Raw genomic sequence first — 18,769 nt, forward strand, 5'->3', positions numbered from 1 at the left:
CCATGTAAGTTATAGGGCAGTAACAGCACTTTTTTCAAAACGTGTTTTTCAGCCCGAAATAAACGCGTTTTTTCAGACAACTGAATCCCTATGTAACTGCAAGGCTCAGAAGAGCCCACACACTCTGCTCTTAACCCCAGTGTGCAGAAGGTGTCAAAACGTGTTTTTCAGCAGAAATAAACATGTTTCTGCAAGTTTGGTCAACCCCATGTAAGTTATGGGGCAGTTACAGTACACTTTTCAAAACGTGTTTTTCAGCCCGAAATAAACACGTTTTTTCAGACAACTGAATCCCTATGTAACTGCAAGGCTTAGAAGAGCCCACACACTCTGCTCTTAACCCCAGTGTGCAGAAAGTGTCAACACATGTTTTTCAGCAGAAATAAACATGTTTCTGCAAGTTTGGTCAACCCCATGTAAGTTATGGGGCAGTTACAGCACTTTTTTCAAAACGTGTTTTTCAGCCCGAAATAAACGCGTTTTTTCAGACAACTGAATCCCTATGTAACTGCAAAGCTCAGAAGAGCCCACACACTCAGCTCTTAACCCCAGTGTGCAGAGAGTGTCAACACATGTTTTTCAGCAGAAATAAACATGTTTCTGCAAGTTTGGTCAACCCCATGTAAGTTATGGGGCAGTTACAGTACACTTTTCAAAACGTGTTTTTCAGCCCGAAATAAACACGTTTTTTCAGACAACTGAATCCCTATGTAACTGCAAGGCTCAGAAGAGCCCACACACTCTGCTCTTAACCCCAGTGTGCAGAAAGTGTTAAAACGTGTTTTTCAGCAGAAATAAACATGTTTCTGCAAGTTTGGTCAACCCCATGTAAGTTATGGGGCAGTAACAGCACTTTTTTCAAAACGTGTTTTTCAGCCCGAAATAAACGCGTTTTTTCAGACAACTGAATCCCTATGTAACTGCAAGGCTCAGAAGAGCCCACACACTCTGCTCTTAACCCCAGTGTGCAGAAAGTGTCAAAACGTGTTTTTCAGCAGAAATAAACATGTTTCTGCAAGTTTGGTCAACCCCATGTAAGTTATGGGGCAGTAACAGCACTTTTTTCAAAACGTGTTTTTCAGCCCGAAATAAACGCCTTTTTTCAGACAACTGAATCACTATGTAACTGCAAAGCTCAGAAGAGCCCACACACTCAGCTCTTAACCCCAGTGTGCAGAAAGTGTCAAAACATGTTTTTCAGCAGTAATAAACATGTTTCTGCAAGTTTGGTCAACCCCATGTAAGTTATGGGGCAGTAACAGCACTTTTTTCAAAACGTGTTTTTCAGCCCGAAATAAACACGTTTTTTCAGACAACTGAATCCCTATGTAACTGCAAGGTTCAGAAGAGCCCACACACTCTGCTCTTAACCCCAGTGTGCAGAAAGTGTCAAAACGTGTTTTTCAGCAGAAATAAACATGTTTCTGCAAGTTTGGTCAACCCCATGTAAGTTATGGGGCAGTAACAGCACTTTTTTCAAAACGTGTTTTTCAGCCCGAAATAAACGCCTTTTTTCAGACATCTGAATCCCTATGTAACTGCAAAGCTCAGAAGAGCCCACACACTCAGCTCTTAACCCCACTGTGCAGAAAGTGTTAAAACATGTTTTTCAGCAGAAATAAACATGTTTCTGCAAGTTTGGTCAACCCCATGTAAGTTATGGGGCAGTTACAGTACACTTTTCAAAACGTGTTTTTCAGCCCGAAATAAACACGTTTTTTCAGACAACTGAATCCCTATGTAACTGCAAGGCTCAGAAGAGCCAACACACTCTGCTCTTAACCCCAGTGTGCAGAAAGTGTCAAAACGTGTTTTTCAGCAGAAATAAACATGTTTCTGCAAGTTTGGTCGACCCCATGTAAGTTATGGGGCAGTAACAGCACTTTTTTCAAAACGTGTTTTTCAGCCCGAAATAAACGCCTTTTTTCAGACAACTGAATCCCTATGTAACTGCAAAGCTCAGAAGAGCCCACACACTCAGCTCTTAACCCCAGTGTGCAGAAAGTGTCAACACATGTTTTTCAGCAGAAATAAACATGTTTCTGCAAGTTTGGTCAACCCCATGTAAGTTATGGGGCAGTTACAGTACACTTTTCAAAACGTGTTTTTCAGCCCGAAATAAACACGTTTTTTCAGACAACTGAATCCCTATGTAACTGCAAGGCTTAGAAGAGCCCACACACTCTGCTCTTAACCCCAGTGTGCAGAAAGTGTCAACACATGTTTTTCAGCAGAAATAAACATGTTTCTGCAAGTTTGGTCAACCCCATGTAAGTTATGGGGCAGTTACAGCACTTTTTTCAAAACGTGTTTTTCAGCCCGAAATAAACGCGTTTTTTCAGACAACTGAATCCCTATGTAACTGCAAAGCTCAGAAGAGCCCACACACTCAGCTCTTAACCCCAGTGTGCAGAGAGTGTCAACACGTGTTTTTCAGCAGAAATAAACATGTTTCTGCAAGTTTGGTCAACCCCATGTAAGTTATGGGGCAGTTACAGCACTTTTTTCAAAACGTGTTTTTCAGCCCGAAATAAACGCGTTTTTTCAGACAACTGAATCCCTATGTAACTGCAAAGCTCAGAAGAGCCCACACACTCAGCTCTTAACCCCAGTGTGCAGAGAGTGTCAACACATGTTTTTCAGCAGAAATAAACATGTTTCTGCAAGTTTGGTCAACCCCATGTAAGTTATGGGGCAGTTACAGCACTTTTTTCAAAACGTGTTTTTCAGCCCGAAATAAACGCGTTTTTTCAGACAACTGAATCCCTATGTAACTGCAAAGCTCAGAAGAGCCCACACACTCAGCTCTTAACCCCAGTGTGCAGAAAGTGTCAACACATGTTTTTCAGCAGAAATAAACATGTTTCTGCAAGTTTGGTCAACCCCATGTAAGTTATGGGGCAGTTACAGTACACTTTTCAAAACGTGTTTTTCAGCCCGAAATAAACACGTTTTTTCAGACAACTGAATCCCTATGTAACTGCAAGGCTCAGAAGAGCCCACACACTCTGCTCTTAACCCCAGTGTGCAGAAAGTGTTAAAACGTGTTTTTCAGCAGAAATAAACATGTTTCTGCAAGTTTGGTCAACCCCATGTAAGTTATGGGGCAGTAACAGCACTTTTTTCAAAACGTGTTTTTCAGCCCGAAATAAACGCGTTTTTTCAGACAACTGAATCCCTATGTAACTGCAAGGCTCAGAAGAGCCCACACACTCTGCTCTTAACCCCAGTGTGCAGAAAGTGTTAAAACGTGTTTTTCAGTAGAAATAAACATGTTTCTGCAAGTTTGGTCAACCCCATGTAAGTTATGGGGCAGTAACAGCACTTTTTTCAAAACGTGTTTTTCAGCCCGAAATAAACGCGTTTTTTCAGACAACTGAATCCCTATGTAACTGCAAAGCTCAGAAGAGCCCACACACTCAGCTCTTAACCCCAGTGTGCAGAAAGTGTCAAAACATGTTTTTCAGCAGAAATAAACATGTTTCTGCAAGTTTGGTCAACCCCATGTAAGTTATGGGGCAGTAACAGCACTTTTTTCAAAACGTGTTTTTCAGCCCGAAATAAACGCCTTTTTTCAGACATCTGAATCCCTATGTAACTGCAAAGCTCAGAAGAGCCCACACACTCAGCTCTTAACCCCAGTGTGCAGAAAGTGTCAAAACGTGTTTTTCAGCAGAAATAAACATGTTTCTGCAAGTTTGGTCAACCCCATGTAAGTTATGGGGCAGTAACAGCACTTTTTTCAAAACGTGTTTTTCAGCCCGAAATAAACGCCTTTTTTCAGACATCTGAATCCCTATGTAACTGCAAAGCTCAGAAGAGCCCACACACTCAGCTCTTAACCCCACTGTGCAGAAAGTGTTAAAACATGTTTTTCAGCAGAAATAAACATGTTTCTGCAAGTTTGGTCAACCCCATGTAAGTTATGGGGCAGTTACAGTACACTTTTCAAAACGTGTTTTTCAGCCCGAAATAAACACGTTTTTTCAGACAACTGAATCCCTATGTAACTGCAAGGCTCAGAAGAGCCCACACACTCTGCTCTTAACCCCAGTGTGCAGAAAGTGTCAAAACGTGTTTTTCAGCAGAAATAAACATGTTTCTGCAAGTTTGGTCGACCCCATGTAAGTTATGGGGCAGTAACAGCACTTTTTTCAAAACGTGTTTTTCAGCCCGAAATAAACGCCTTTTTTCAGACAACTGAATCCCTATGTAACTGCAAAGCTCAGAAGAGCCCACACACTCAGCTCTTAACCCCAGTGTGCAGAAAGTGTCAACACATGTTTTTCAGCAGAAATAAACATGTTTCTGCAAGTTTGGTCAACCCCATGTAAGTTATGGGGCAGTTACAGTACACTTTTCAAAACGTGTTTTTCAGCCCGAAATAAACACGTTTTTTCAGACAACTGAATCCCTATGTAACTGCAAGGCTTAGAAGAGCCCACACACTCTGCTCTTAACCCCAGTGTGCAGAAAGTGTCAACACATGTTTTTCAGCAGAAATAAACATGTTTCTGCAAGTTTGGTCAACCCCATGTAAGTTATGGGGCAGTTACAGCACTTTTTTCAAAACGTGTTTTTCAGCCCGAAATAAACGCGTTTTTTCAGACAACTGAATCCCTATGTAACTGCAAAGCTCAGAAGAGCCCACACACTCAGCTCTTAACCCCAGTGTGCAGAGAGTGTCAACACGTGTTTTTCAGCAGAAATAAACATGTTTCTGCAAGTTTGGTCAACCCCATGTAAGTTATGGGGCAGTTACAGCACTTTTTTCAAAACGTGTTTTTCAGCCCGAAATAAACGCGTTTTTTCAGACAACTGAATCCCTATGTAACTGCAAAGCTCAGAAGAGCCCACACACTCAGCTCTTAACCCCAGTGTGCAGAGAGTGTCAACACATGTTTTTCAGCAGAAATAAACATGTTTCTGCAAGTTTGGTCAACCCCATGTAAGTTATGGGGCAGTTACAGCACTTTTTTCAAAACGTGTTTTTCAGCCCGAAATAAACGCGTTTTTTCAGACAACTGAATCCCTATGTAACTGCAAAGCTCAGAAGAGCCCACACACTCAGCTCTTAACCCCAGTGTGCAGAAAGTGTCAACACATGTTTTTCAGCAGAAATAAACATGTTTCTGCAAGTTTGGTCAACCCCATGTAAGTTATGGGGCAGTTACAGTACACTTTTCAAAACGTGTTTTTCAGCCCGAAATAAACACGTTTTTTCAGACAACTGAATCCCTATGTAACTGCAAGGCTCAGAAGAGCCCACACACTCTGCTCTTAACCCCAGTGTGCAGAAAGTGTTAAAACGTGTTTTTCAGCAGAAAAAAACATGTTTCTGCAAGTTTGGTCAACCCCATGTAAGTTATGGGGCAGTAACAGCACTTTTTTCAAAACGTGTTTTTCAGCCCGAAATAAACGCGTTTTTTCAGACAACTGAATCCCTATGTAACTGCAAGGCTCAGAAGAGCCCACACACTCTGCTCTTAACCCCAGTGTGCAGAAAGTGTTAAAACGTGTTTTTCAGTAGAAATAAACATGTTTCTGCAAGTTTGGTCAACCCCATGTAAGTTATGGGGCAGTAACAGCACTTTTTTCAAAACGTGTTTTTCAGCCCGAAATAAACGCGTTTTTTCAGACAACTGAATCCCTATGTAACTGCAAAGCTCAGAAGAGCCCACACACTCAGCTCTTAACCCCAGTGTGCAGAAAGTGTCAAAACATGTTTTTCAGCAGAAATAAACATGTTTCTGCAAGTTTGGTCAACCCCATGTAAGTTATGGGGCAGTAACAGCACTTTTTTCAAAACGTGTTTTTCAGCCCGAAATAAACGCCTTTTTTCAGACATCTGAATCCCTATGTAACTGCAAAGCTCAGAAGAGCCCACACACTCAGCTCTTAACCCCACTGTGCAGAAAGTGTTAAAACATGTTTTTCAGCAGAAATAAACATGTTTCTGCAAGTTTGGTCAACCCCATGTAAGTTATGGGGCAGTTACAGTACACTTTTCAAAACGTGTTTTTCAGCCCGAAATAAACACGTTTTTTCAGACAACTGAATCCCTATGTAACTGCAAGGCTCAGAAGAGCCCACACACTCTGCTCTTAACCCCAGTGTGCAGAAAGTGTCAAAACGTGTTTTTCAGCAGAAATAAACATGTTTCTGCAAGTTTGGTCGACCCCATGTAAGTTATGGGGCAGTAACAGCACTTTTTTCAAAACGTGTTTTTCAGCCCGAAATAAACGCCTTTTTTCAGACAACTGAATCCCTATGTAACTGCAAAGCTCAGAAGAGCCCACACACTCAGCTCTTAACCCCAGTGTGCAGAAAGTGTCAACACATGTTTTTCAGCAGAAATAAACATGTTTCTGCAAGTTTGGTCAACCCCATGTAAGTTATGGGGCAGTTACAGTACACTTTTCAAAACGTGTTTTTCAGCCCGAAATAAACACGTTTTTTCAGACAACTGAATCCCTATGTAACTGCAAGGCTCAGAAGAGCCCACACACTCTGCTCTTAACCCCAGTGTGCAGAAAGTGTCAAAACGTGTTTTTCAGCAGAAATAAACATGTTTCTGCAAGTTTGGTCGACCCCATGTAAGTTATGGGGCAGTAACAGCACTTTTTTCAAAACGTGTTTTTCAGCCCGAAATAAACGCCTTTTTTCAGACAACTGAATCCCTATGTAACTGCAAAGCTCAGAAGAGCCCACACACTCAGCTCTTAACCCCAGTGTGCAGAAAGTGTCAACACATGTTTTTCAGCAGAAATAAACATGTTTCTGCAAGTTTGGTCAACCCCATGTAAGTTATGGGGCAGTTACAGTACACTTTTCAAAACGTGTTTTTCAGCCCGAAATAAACACGTTTTTTCAGACAACTGAATCCCTATGTAACTGCAAAGCTCAGAAGAGCCCACACACTCAGCTCTTAACCCCAGTGTGCAGAGAGTGTCAACACATGTTTTTCAGCAGAAATAAACATGTTTCTGCAAGTTTGGTCAACCCCATGTAAGTTATGGGGCAGTACAGCACTTTTTTCAAAACGTGTTTTTCAGCCCGAAATAAACGCGTTTTTTCAGACAACTGAATCCCTATGTAACTGCAAAGCTCAGAAGAGCCCACACACTCAGCTCTTAACCCCAGTGTGCAGAAAGTGTCAACACATGTTTTTCAGCAGAAATAAACATGTTTCTGCAAGTTTGGTCAACCCCATGTAAGTTATGGGGCAGTTACAGTACACTTTTCAAAACGTGTTTTTCAGCCCGAAATAAACACGTTTTTTCAGACAACTGAATCCCTATGTAACTGCAAGGCTCAGAAGAGCCCACACACTCTGCTCTTAACCCCAGTGTGCAGAAAGTGTTAAAACGTGTTTTTCAGCAGAAATAAACATGTTTCTGCAAGTTTGGTCAACCCCATGTAAGTTATGGGGCAGTTACAGTACACTTTTCAAAACGTGTTTTTCAGCCCGAAATAAACACGTTTTTTCAGACAACTGAATCCCTATGTAACTGCAAGGCTCAGAAGAGCCCACACACTCTGCTCTTAACCCCAGTGTGCAGAAAGTGTCAAAACGTGTTTTTCAGCAGAAATAAACATGTTTCTGCAAGTTTGGTCGACCCCATGTAAGTTATGGGGCAGTAACAGCACTTTTTTCAAAACGTGTTTTTCAGCCCGAAATAAACGCCTTTTTTCAGACAACTGAATCCCTATGTAACTGCAAAGCTCAGAAGAGCCCACACACTCAGCTCTTAACCCCAGTGTGCAGAAAGTGTCAACACATGTTTTTCAGCAGAAATAAACATGTTTCTGCAAGTTTGGTCAACCCCATGTAAGTTATGGGGCAGTTACAGTACACTTTTCAAAACGTGTTTTTCAGCCCGAAATAAACACGTTTTTTCAGACAACTGAATCCCTATGTAACTGCAAGGCTCAGAAGAGCCCACACACTCTGCTCTTAACCCCAGTGTGCAGAAAGTGTCAAAACGTGTTTTTCAGCAGAAATAAACATGTTTCTGCAAGTTTGGTCGACCCCATGTAAGTTATGGGGCAGTAACAGCACTTTTTTCAAAACGTGTTTTTCAGCCCGAAATAAACGCCTTTTTTCAGACAACTGAATCCCTATGTAACTGCAAAGCTCAGAAGAGCCCACACACTCAGCTCTTAACCCCAGTGTGCAGAAAGTGTCAACACATGTTTTTCAGCAGAAATAAACATGTTTCTGCAAGTTTGGTCAACCCCATGTAAGTTATGGGGCAGTTACAGTACACTTTTCAAAACGTGTTTTTCAGCCCGAAATAAACACGTTTTTTCAGACAACTGAATCCCTATGTAACTGCAAAGCTCAGAAGAGCCCACACACTCAGCTCTTAACCCCAGTGTGCAGAGAGTGTCAACACATGTTTTTCAGCAGAAATAAACATGTTTCTGCAAGTTTGGTCAACCCCATGTAAGTTATGGGGCAGTTACAGCACTTTTTTCAAAACGTGTTTTTCAGCCCGAAATAAACGCGTTTTTTCAGACAACTGAATCCCTATGTAACTGCAAAGCTCAGAAGAGCACACACACTCAGCTCTTAACCCCAGTGTGCAGAAAGTGTCAACACATGTTTTTCAGCAGAAATAAACATGTTTCTGCAAGTTTGGTCAACCCCATGTAAGTTATGGGGCAGTTACAGTACACTTTTCAAAACGTGTTTTTCAGCCCGAAATAAACACGTTTTTTCAGACAACTGAATCCCTATGTAACTGCAAGGCTCAGAAGAGCCCACACACTCTGCTCTTAACCCCAGTGTGCAGAAAGTGTTAAAACGTGTTTTTCAGCAGAAATAAACATGTTTCTGCAAGTTTGGTCAACCCCATGTAAGTTATGGGGCAGTTACAGCACTTTTTTCAAAACGTGTTTTTCAGCCCGAAATAAACGCCTTTTTTCAGACAACTGAATCCCTATGTAACTGCAAAGCTCAGAAGAGCCCACACACTCAGCTCTTAACCCCACTGTGCAGAAAGTGTTAAAACATGTTTTTCAGCAGAAATAAACATGTTTCTGCAAGTTTGGTCAACCCCATGTAAGTTATGGGGCAGTTACAGTACACTTTTCAAAACGTGTTTTTCAGCCCGAAATAAACACGTTTTTTCAGACAACTGAATCCCTATGTAACTGCAAGGCTCAGAAGAGCCCACACACTCTGCTCTTAACCCCAGTGTGCAGAAAGTGTCAAAACATGTTTTTCAGCAGAAATAAACATGTTTCTGCAAGTTTGGTCAACCCCATGTAAGTTATAGGGCAGTAACAGCACTTTTTTCAAAACGTGTTTTTCAGCCCGAAATAAACGCGTTTTTTCAGACAACTGAATCCCTATGTAACTGCAAGGCTCAGAAGAGCCCACACACTCTGCTCTTAACCCCAGTGTGCAGAAGGTGTCAAAACGTGTTTTTCAGCAGAAATAAACATGTTTCTGCAAGTTTGGTCAACCCCATGTAAGTTATGAGGCAGTTACAGTACACTTTTCAAAACGTGTTTTTCAGCCCGAAATAAACACGTTTTTTCAGACAACTGAATCCCTATGTAACTGCAAGGCTTAGAAGAGCCCACACACTCTGCTCTTAACCCCAGTGTGCAGAAAGTGTCAACACATGTTTTTCAGCAGAAATAAACATGTTTCTGCAAGTTTGGTCAACCCCATGTAAGTTATGGGGCAGTTACAGCACTTTTTTCAAAACGTGTTTTTCAGCCCGAAATAAACGCGTTTTTTCAGACAACTGAATCCCTATGTAACTGCAAAGCTCAGAAGAGCCCACACACTCAGCTCTTAACCCCAGTGTGCAGAGAGTGTCAAAACATGTTTTTCAGCAGAAATAAACATGTTTCTGCAAGTTTGGTCAACCCCATGTAAGTTATGGGGCAGTTACAGTACACTTTTCAAAACGTGTTTTTCAGCCCGAAATAAACACGTTTTTTCAGACAACTGAATCCCTATGTAACTGCAAGGCTCAGAAGAGCCCACACACTCTGCTCTTAACCCCAGTGTGCAGAAAGTGTTAAAACGTGTTTTTCAGCAGAAATAAACATGTTTCTGCAAGTTTGGTCAACCCCATGTAAGTTATGGGGCAGTAACAGCACTTTTTTCAAAACGTGTTTTTCAGCCCGAAATAAACGCGTTTTTTCAGACAACTGAATCCCTATGTAACTGCAAGGCTCAGAAGAGCCCACACACTCTGCTCTTAACCCCAGTGTGCAGAAAGTGTCAAAACGTGTTTTTCAGCAGAAATAAACATGTTTCTGCAAGTTTGGTCAACCCCATGTAAGTTATGGGGCAGTAACAGCACTTTTTTCAAAACGTGTTTTTCAGCCCGAAATAAACGCCTTTTTTCAGACAACTGAATCACTATGTAACTGCAAAGCTCAGAAGAGCCCACACACTCAGCTCTTAACCCCAGTGTGCAGAAAGTGTCAACACATGTTTTTCAGCAGAAATAAACATGTTTCTGCAAGTTTGGTCAACCCCATGTAAGTTATGGGGCAGTTACAGTACACTTTTCAAAACGTGTTTTTCAGCCCGAAATAAACACGTTTTTTCAGACAACTGAATCCCTATGTAACTGCAAGGCTTAGAAGAGCCCACACACTCTGCTCTTAACCCCAGTGTGCAGAAAGTGTCAACACATGTTTTTCAGCAGAAATAAACATGTTTCTGCAAGTTTGGTCAACCCCATGTAAGTTATGGGGCAGTTACAGCACTTTTTTCAAAACGTGTTTTTCAGCCCGAAATAAACGCGTTTTTTCAGACAACTGAATCCCTATGTAACTGCAAAGCTCAGAAGAGCCCACACACTCAGCTCTTAACCCCAGTGTGCAGAGAGTGTCAACACGTGTTTTTCAGCAGAAATAAACATGTTTCTGCAAGTTTGGTCAACCCCATGTAAGTTATGGGGCAGTTACAGCACTTTTTTCAAAACGTGTTTTTCAGCCCGAAATAAACGCGTTTTTTCAGACAACTGAATCCCTATGTAACTGCAAAGCTCAGAAGAGCCCACACACTCAGCTCTTAACCCCAGTGTGCAGAGAGTGTCAACACATGTTTTTCAGCAGAAATAAACATGTTTCTGCAAGTTTGGTCAACCCCATGTAAGTTATGGGGCAGTTACAGCACTTTTTTCAAAACGTGTTTTTCAGCCCGAAATAAACGCGTTTTTTCAGACAACTGAATCCCTATGTAACTGCAAAGCTCAGAAGAGCCCACACACTCAGCTCTTAACCCCAGTGTGCAGAAAGTGTCAACACATGTTTTTCAGCAGAAATAAACATGTTTCTGAAAGTTTGGTCAACCCCATGTAAGTTATGGGGCAGTTACAGTACACTTTTCAAAACGTGTTTTTCAGCCCGAAATAAACACGTTTTTTCAGACAACTGAATCCCTATGTAACTGCAAGGCTCAGAAGAGCCCACACACTCTGCTCTTAACCCCAGTGTGCAGAAAGTGTTAAAACGTGTTTTTCAGCAGAAATAAACATGTTTCTGCAAGTTTGGTCAACCCCATGTAAGTTATGGGGCAGTAACAGCACTTTTTTCAAAACGTGTTTTTCAGCCCGAAATAAACGCGTTTTTTCAGACAACTGAATCCCTATGTAACTGCAAGGCTCAGAAGAGCCCACACACTCTGCTCTTAACCCCAGTGTGCAGAAAGTGTTAAAACGTGTTTTTCAGTAGAAATAAACATGTTTCTGCAAGTTTGGTCAACCCCATGTAAGTTATGGGGCAGTAACAGCACTTTTTTCAAAACGTGTTTTTCAGCCCGAAATAAACGCGTTTTTTCAGACAACTGAATCCCTATGTAACTGCAAAGCTCAGAAGAGCCCACACACTCAGCTCTTAACCCCAGTGTGCAGAAAGTGTCAAAACATGTTTTTCAGCAGAAATAAACATGTTTCTGCAAGTTTGGTCAACCCCATGTAAGTTATGGGGCAGTAACAGCACTTTTTTCAAAACGTGTTTTTCAGCCCGAAATAAACGCCTTTTTTCAGACATCTGAATCCCTATGTAACTGCAAAGCTCAGAAGAGCCCACACACTCAGCTCTTAACCCCACTGTGCAGAAAGTGTTAAAACATGTTTTTCAGCAGAAATAAACATGTTTCTGCAAGTTTGGTCAACCCCATGTAAGTTATGGGGCAGTTACAGTACACTTTTCAAAACGTGTTTTTCAGCCCGAAATAAACACGTTTTTTCAGACAACTGAATCCCTATGTAACTGCAAGGCTCAGAAGAGCCCACACACTCTGCTCTTAACCCCAGTGTGCAGAAAGTGTCAAAACGTGTTTTTCAGCAGAAATAAACATGTTTCTGCAAGTTTGGTCGACCCCATGTAAGTTATGGGGCAGTAACAGCACTTTTTTCAAAACGTGTTTTTCAGCCCGAAATAAACGCCTTTTTTCAGACAACTGAATCCCTATGTAACTGCAAAGCTCAGAAGAGCCCACACACTCAGCTCTTAACCCCAGTGTGCAGAAAGTGTCAACACATGTTTTTCAGCAGAAATAAACATGTTTCTGCAAGTTTGGTCAACCCCATGTAAGTTATGGGGCAGTTACAGTACACTTTTCAAAACGTGTTTTTCAGCCCGAAATAAACACGTTTTTTCAGACAACTGAATCCCTATGTAACTGCAAGGCTCAGAAGAGCCCACACACTCTGCTCTTAACCCCAGTGTGCAGAAAGTGTCAAAACGTGTTTTTCAGCAGAAATAAACATGTTTCTGCAAGTTTGGTCGACCCCATGTAAGTTATGGGGCAGTAACAGCACTTTTTTCAAAACGTGTTTTTCAGCCCGAAATAAACGCCTTTTTTCAGACAACTGAATCCCTATGTAACTGCAAAGCTCAGAAGAGCCCACACACTCAGCTCTTAACCCCAGTGTGCAGAAAGTGTCAACACATGTTTTTCAGCAGAAATAAACATGTTTCTGCAAGTTTGGTCAACCCCATGTAAGTTATGGGGCAGTTACAGTACACTTTTCAAAACGTGTTTTTCAGCCCGAAATAAACACGTTTTTTCAGACAACTGAATCCCTATGTAACTGCAAAGCTCAGAAGAGCCCACACACTCAGCTCTTAACCCCAGTGTGCAGAGAGTGTCAACACATGTTTTTCAGCAGAAATAAACATGTTTCTGCAAGTTTGGTCAACCCCATGTAAGTTATGGGGCAGTTACAGCACTTTTTTCAAAACGTGTTTTTCAGCCCGAAATAAACGCGTTTTTTCAGACAACTGAATCCCTATGTAACTGCAAAGCTCAGAAGAGCCCACACACTCAGCTCTTAACCCCAGTGTGCAGAGAGTGTCAACACGTGTTTTTCAGCAGAAATAAACATGTTTCTGCAAGTTTGGTCAACCCCATGTAAGTTATGGGGCAGTTACAGCACTTTTTTCAAAACGTGTTTTTCAGCCCGAAATAAACGCGTTTTTTCAGACAACTGAATCCCTATGTAACTGCAAAGCTCAGAAGAGCCCACACACTCAGCTCTTAACCCCAGTGTGCAGAAAGTGTCAACACATGTTTTTCAGCAGAAATAAACATGTTTCTGCAAGTTTGGTCAACCCCATGTAAGTTATGGGGCAGTTACAGTACACTTTTCAAAACGTGTTTTTCAGCCCGAAATAAACGCCTTTTTTCAGACAACTGAATCCCTATGTAACTGCAAAGCTCAGAAGAACCCACACACTCAGCTCTTAACCCCAGTGTGCAGAAAGTGTCAAAACATGTTTTTCAGCAGAAATAAACATGTTTCTGCAAGTTTGGTCAACCCCATGTAAGTTATGGGGCAGTAACAGCACTTTTTTCAAAACGTGTTTTTCAGCCCGAAATAAACGCGTTTTTTCAGACAACTGAATCCCTATGTAACTGCAAGGCTCAGAAGAGCCCACACACTCTGCTCTTAACCCCAGTGTGCAGAAGGTGTCAAAACGTGTTTTTCAGCAGAAATAAACATGTTTCTGCAAGTTTGGTCAACCCCATGTAAGTTATGGGGCAGTTACAGTACACTTTTCAAAACGTGTTTTTCAGCCCGAAATAAACACGTTTTTTCAGACAACTGAATCCCTATGTAACTGCAAGGCTTGGAAGAGCCCACACACTCTGCTCTTAACCCCAGTGTGCAGAAAGTGTCAACACATGTTTTTCAGCAGAAATAAACATGTTTCTGCAAGTTTGGTCAACCCCATGTAAGTTATGGGGCAGTTACAGCACTTTTTTCAAAACGTGTTTTTCAGCCCGAAATAAACGCGTTTTTTCAGACAACTGAATCCCTATGTAACTGCAAAGCTCAGAAGAGCCCACACACTCAGCTCTTAACCCCAGTGTGCAGAGAGTGTCAACACATGTTTTTCAGCAGAAATAAACATGTTTCTGCAAGTTTGGTCAACCCCATGTAAGTTATGGGGCAGTTACAGCACTTTTTTCAAAACGTGTTTTTCAGCCCGAAATAAACGCGTTTTTTCAGACAACTGAATCCCTATGTAACTGCAAAGCTCAGAAGAGCCCACACACTCAGCTCTTAACCCCAGTGTGCAGAAAGTGTCAACACATGTTTTTCAGCAGAAATAAACATGTTTCTGCAAGTTTGGTCAACCCCATGTAAGTTATGGGGCAGTTACAGTACACTTTTCAAAACGTGTTTTTCAGCCCGAAATAAACACGTTTTTTCAGACAACTGAATCCCTATGTAACTGCAAGGCTTAGAAGAGCCCACACACTCTGCTCTTAACCCCAGTGTGCAGAAAGTGTTAAAACGTGTTTTTCAGCAGAAATAAACATGTTTCTGCAAGTTTGGTCAACCCCATGTAAGTTATGGGGCAGTAACAGCACTTTTTTCAAAACGTGTTTTTCAGCCCGAAATAAACGCGTTTTTTCAGACAACTGAATCCCTATGTAACTGCAAGGCTCAGAAGAGCCCACACACTCTGCTCTTAACCCCAGTGTGCAGAAAGTGTCAAAACGTGTTTTTCAGCAGAAATAAACATGTTTCTGCAAGTTTGGTCAACCCCATGTAAGTTATGGGGCAGTAACAGCACTTTTTTCAAAACGTGTTTTTCAGCCCGATATAAACGCGTTTTTTCAGACAACTGAATCCCTATGTAACTGCAAGGCTCAGAAGAGCCCACACACTCTGCTCTTAACCCCAGTGTGCAGAAAGTGTCAAAACGTGTTTTTCAGCAGAAATAAACATGTTTCTGCAAGTTTGGTCAACCCCATGTAAGTTATGGGGCAGTAACAGCACTTTTTTCAAAACGTGTTTTTCAGCCCGAAATAAACGCCTTTTTTCAGACAACTGAATCCCTATGTAACTGCAAGGGTCAGAAGAGCCCACACACTCTGCTCTTAACCCCAGTGTGCAGAAAGTGTCAAAACGTGTTTTTCAGCAGAAATAAACATGTTTCTGCAAGTTTGGTCAACCCCATGTAAGTTATGGGGCAGTTACAGTACACTTTTCAAAACGTGTTTTTCAGCCCGAAATAAACGCCTTTTTTCAGACAACTGAATCCCTATGTAACTGCAAAGCTCAGAAGAGCCCACACACTCAGCTCTTAACCCCAGTGTGCAGAAAGTGTCAAAACATGTTTTTCAGCAGAAATAAACATGTTTCTGCAAGTTTGGTCAACCCCATGTAAGTTATGGGGCAGTTACAGCACTTTTTTCAAAACGTGTTTTTCAGCCCGAAATAAACGCCTTTTTTCAGACAACTGAATCCCTATGTAACTGCAAAGCTCAGAAGAGCCCACACACTCAGCTCTTAACCCCACTGTGCAGAAAGTGTTAAAACATGTTTTTCAGCAGAAATAAACATGTTTCTGCAAGTTTGGTCAACCCCATGTAAGTTATGGGGCAGTTACAGTACACTTTTCAAAACGTGTTTTTCAGCCCGAAATAAACACGTTTTTTCAGACAACTGAATCCCTATGTAACTGCAAGGCTCAGAAGAGCCCACACACTCTGCTCTTAACCCCAGTGTGCAGAAAGTGTCAAAACGTGTTTTTCAGCAGAAATAAACATGTTTCTGGAAGTTTGGTCAACCCCATGTAAGTTATGGGGCAGTTACAGCACTTTTTTCAAAACGTGTTTTTCAGCCCGAAATAAACGCGTTTTTTCAGACAACTGAATCCCTATGTAACTGCAAAGCTCAGAAGAGCCCACACACTCAGCTCTTAACCCCAGTGTGCAGAAAGTGTCAACACATGTTTTTCAGCAGAAATAAACATGTTTCTGCAAGTTTGGTCAACCCCATGTAAGTTATGGGGCAGTTACAGTACACTTTTCAAAACGTGTTTTTCAGCCCGAAATAAACACGTTTTTTCAGACAACTGAATCCCTATGTAACTGCAAGGCTCAGAAGAGCCCACACACTCTGCTCTTAACCCCAGTGTGCAGAAAGTGTCAAAACGTGTTTTTCAGCAGAAATAAACATGTTTCTGCAAGTTTGGTCGACCCCATGTAAGTTATGGGGCAGTAACAGCACTTTTTTCAAAACGTGTTTTTCAGCCCGAAATAAACGCCTTTTTTCAGACAACTGAATCCCTATGTAACTGCAAAGCTCAGAAGAGCCCACACACTCAGCTCTTAACCCCAGTGTGCAGAAAGTGTCAACACATGTTTTTCAGCAGAAATAAACATGTTTCTGCAAGTTTGGTCAACCCCATGTAAGTTATGGGGCAGTTACAGTACACTTTTCAAAACGTGTTTTTCAGCCCGAAATAAACACGTTTTTTCAGACAACTGAATCCCTATGTAACTGCAAGGCTTAGAAGAGCCCACACACTCTGCTCTTAACCCCAGTGTGCAGAAAGTGTCAACACATGTTTTTCAGCAGAAATAAACATGTTTCTGCAAGTTTGGTCAACCCCATGTAAGTTATGGGGCAGTTACAGCACTTTTTTCAAAACGTGTTTTTCAGCCCGAAATAAACGCGTTTTTTCAGACAACTGAATCCCTATGTAACTGCAAAGCTCAGAAGAGCCCACACACTCAGCTCTTAACCCCAGTGTGCAGAGAGTGTCAACACGTGTTTTTCAGCAGAAATAAACATGTTTCTGCAAGTTTGGTCAACCCCATGTAAGTTATGGGGCAGTTACAGCACTTTTTTCAAAACGTGTTTTTCAGCCCGAAATAAACGCGTTTTTTCAGACAACTGAATCCCTATGTAACTGCAAAGCTCAGAAGAGCCCACACACTCAGCTCTTAACCCCAGTGTGCAGAAAGTGTCAACACATGTTTTTCAGCAGAAATAAACATGTTTCTGCAAGTTTGGTCAACCCCATGTAAGTTATGGGGCAGTTACAGTACACTTTTCAAAACGTGTTTTTCAGCCCGAAATAAACACGGTTTTTCAGACAACTGAATCCCTATGTAACTGCAAGGCTCAGAAGAGCCCACACACTCTGCTCTTAACCCCAGTGTGCAGAAAGTGTTAAAACGTGTTTTTCAGCAGAAATAAACATGTTTCTGCAAGTTTGGTCAACCCCATGTAAGTTATGGGGCAGTAACAGCACTTTTTTCAAAACGTGTTTTTCAGCCCGAAATAAACGCGTTTTTTCAGACAACTGAATCCCTATGTAACTGCAAGGCTCAGAAGAGCCCACACACTCTGCTCTTAACCCCAGTGTGCAGAAAGTGTCAAAACGTGTTTTTCAGCAGAAATAAACATGTTTCTGCAAGTTTGGTCAACCCCATGTAAGTTATGGGGCAGTAACAGCACTTTTTTCAAAACGTGTTTTTCAGCCCGAAATAAACGCCTTTTTTCAGACAACTGAATCACTATGTAACTGCAAAGCTCAGAAGAGCCCACACACTCAGCTCTTAACCCCAGTGTGCAGAAAGTGTCAAAACATGTTTTTCAGCAGAAATAAACATGTTTCTGCAAGTTTGGTCAACCCCATGTAAGTTATGGGGCAGTAACAGCACTTTTTTCAAAACGTGTTTTTCAGCCCGAAATAAACACGTTTTTTCAGACAACTGAATCCCTATGTAACTGCAAGGTTCAGAAGAGCCCACACACTCTGCTCTTAACCCCAGTGTGCAGAAAGTGTCAAAACGTGTTTTTCAGCAGAAATAAACATGTTTCTGCAAGTTTGGTCAACCCCATGTAAGTTATGGGGCAGTTACAGCACTTTTTTCAAAACGTGTTTTTCAGCCCGAAATAAACGCCTTTTTTCAGACAACTGAATCCCTATGTAACTGCAAAGCTCAGAAGAGCCCACACACTCAGCTCTTAACCCCACTGTGCAGAAAGTGTTAAAACATGTTTTTCAGCAGAAATAAACATGTTTCTGCAAGTTTGGTCAACCCCATGTAAGTTATGGGGCAGTTACAGTACACTTTTCAAAACGTGTTTTTCAGCCCGAAATAAACACGTTTTTTCAGACAACTGAATCCCTATGTAACTGCAAGGCTCAGAAGAGCCCACACACTCTGCTCTTAACCCCAGTGTGCAGAAAGTGTCAAAACGTGTTTTTCAGCAGAAATAAACATGTTTCTGGAAGTTTGGTCAACCCCATGTAAGTTATGGGGCAGTTACAGCACTTTTTTCAAAACGTGTTTTTCAGCCCGAAATAAACGCGTTTTTTCAGACAACTGAATCCCTATGTAACTGCAAAGCTCAGAAGAGCCCACACACTCAGCTCTTAACCCCAGTGTGCAGAAAGTGTCAACACATGTTTTTCAGCAGAAATAAACATGTTTCTGCAAGTTTGGTCAACCCCATGTAAGTTATGGGGCAGTTAC

This window comes from Lepisosteus oculatus, chromosome 17 (assembly GCF_040954835.1).
Source record: "Lepisosteus oculatus isolate fLepOcu1 chromosome 17, fLepOcu1.hap2, whole genome shotgun sequence".
In the NCBI taxonomy this organism is placed as follows: Eukaryota; Metazoa; Chordata; class Actinopteri; order Semionotiformes; family Lepisosteidae; genus Lepisosteus; species Lepisosteus oculatus.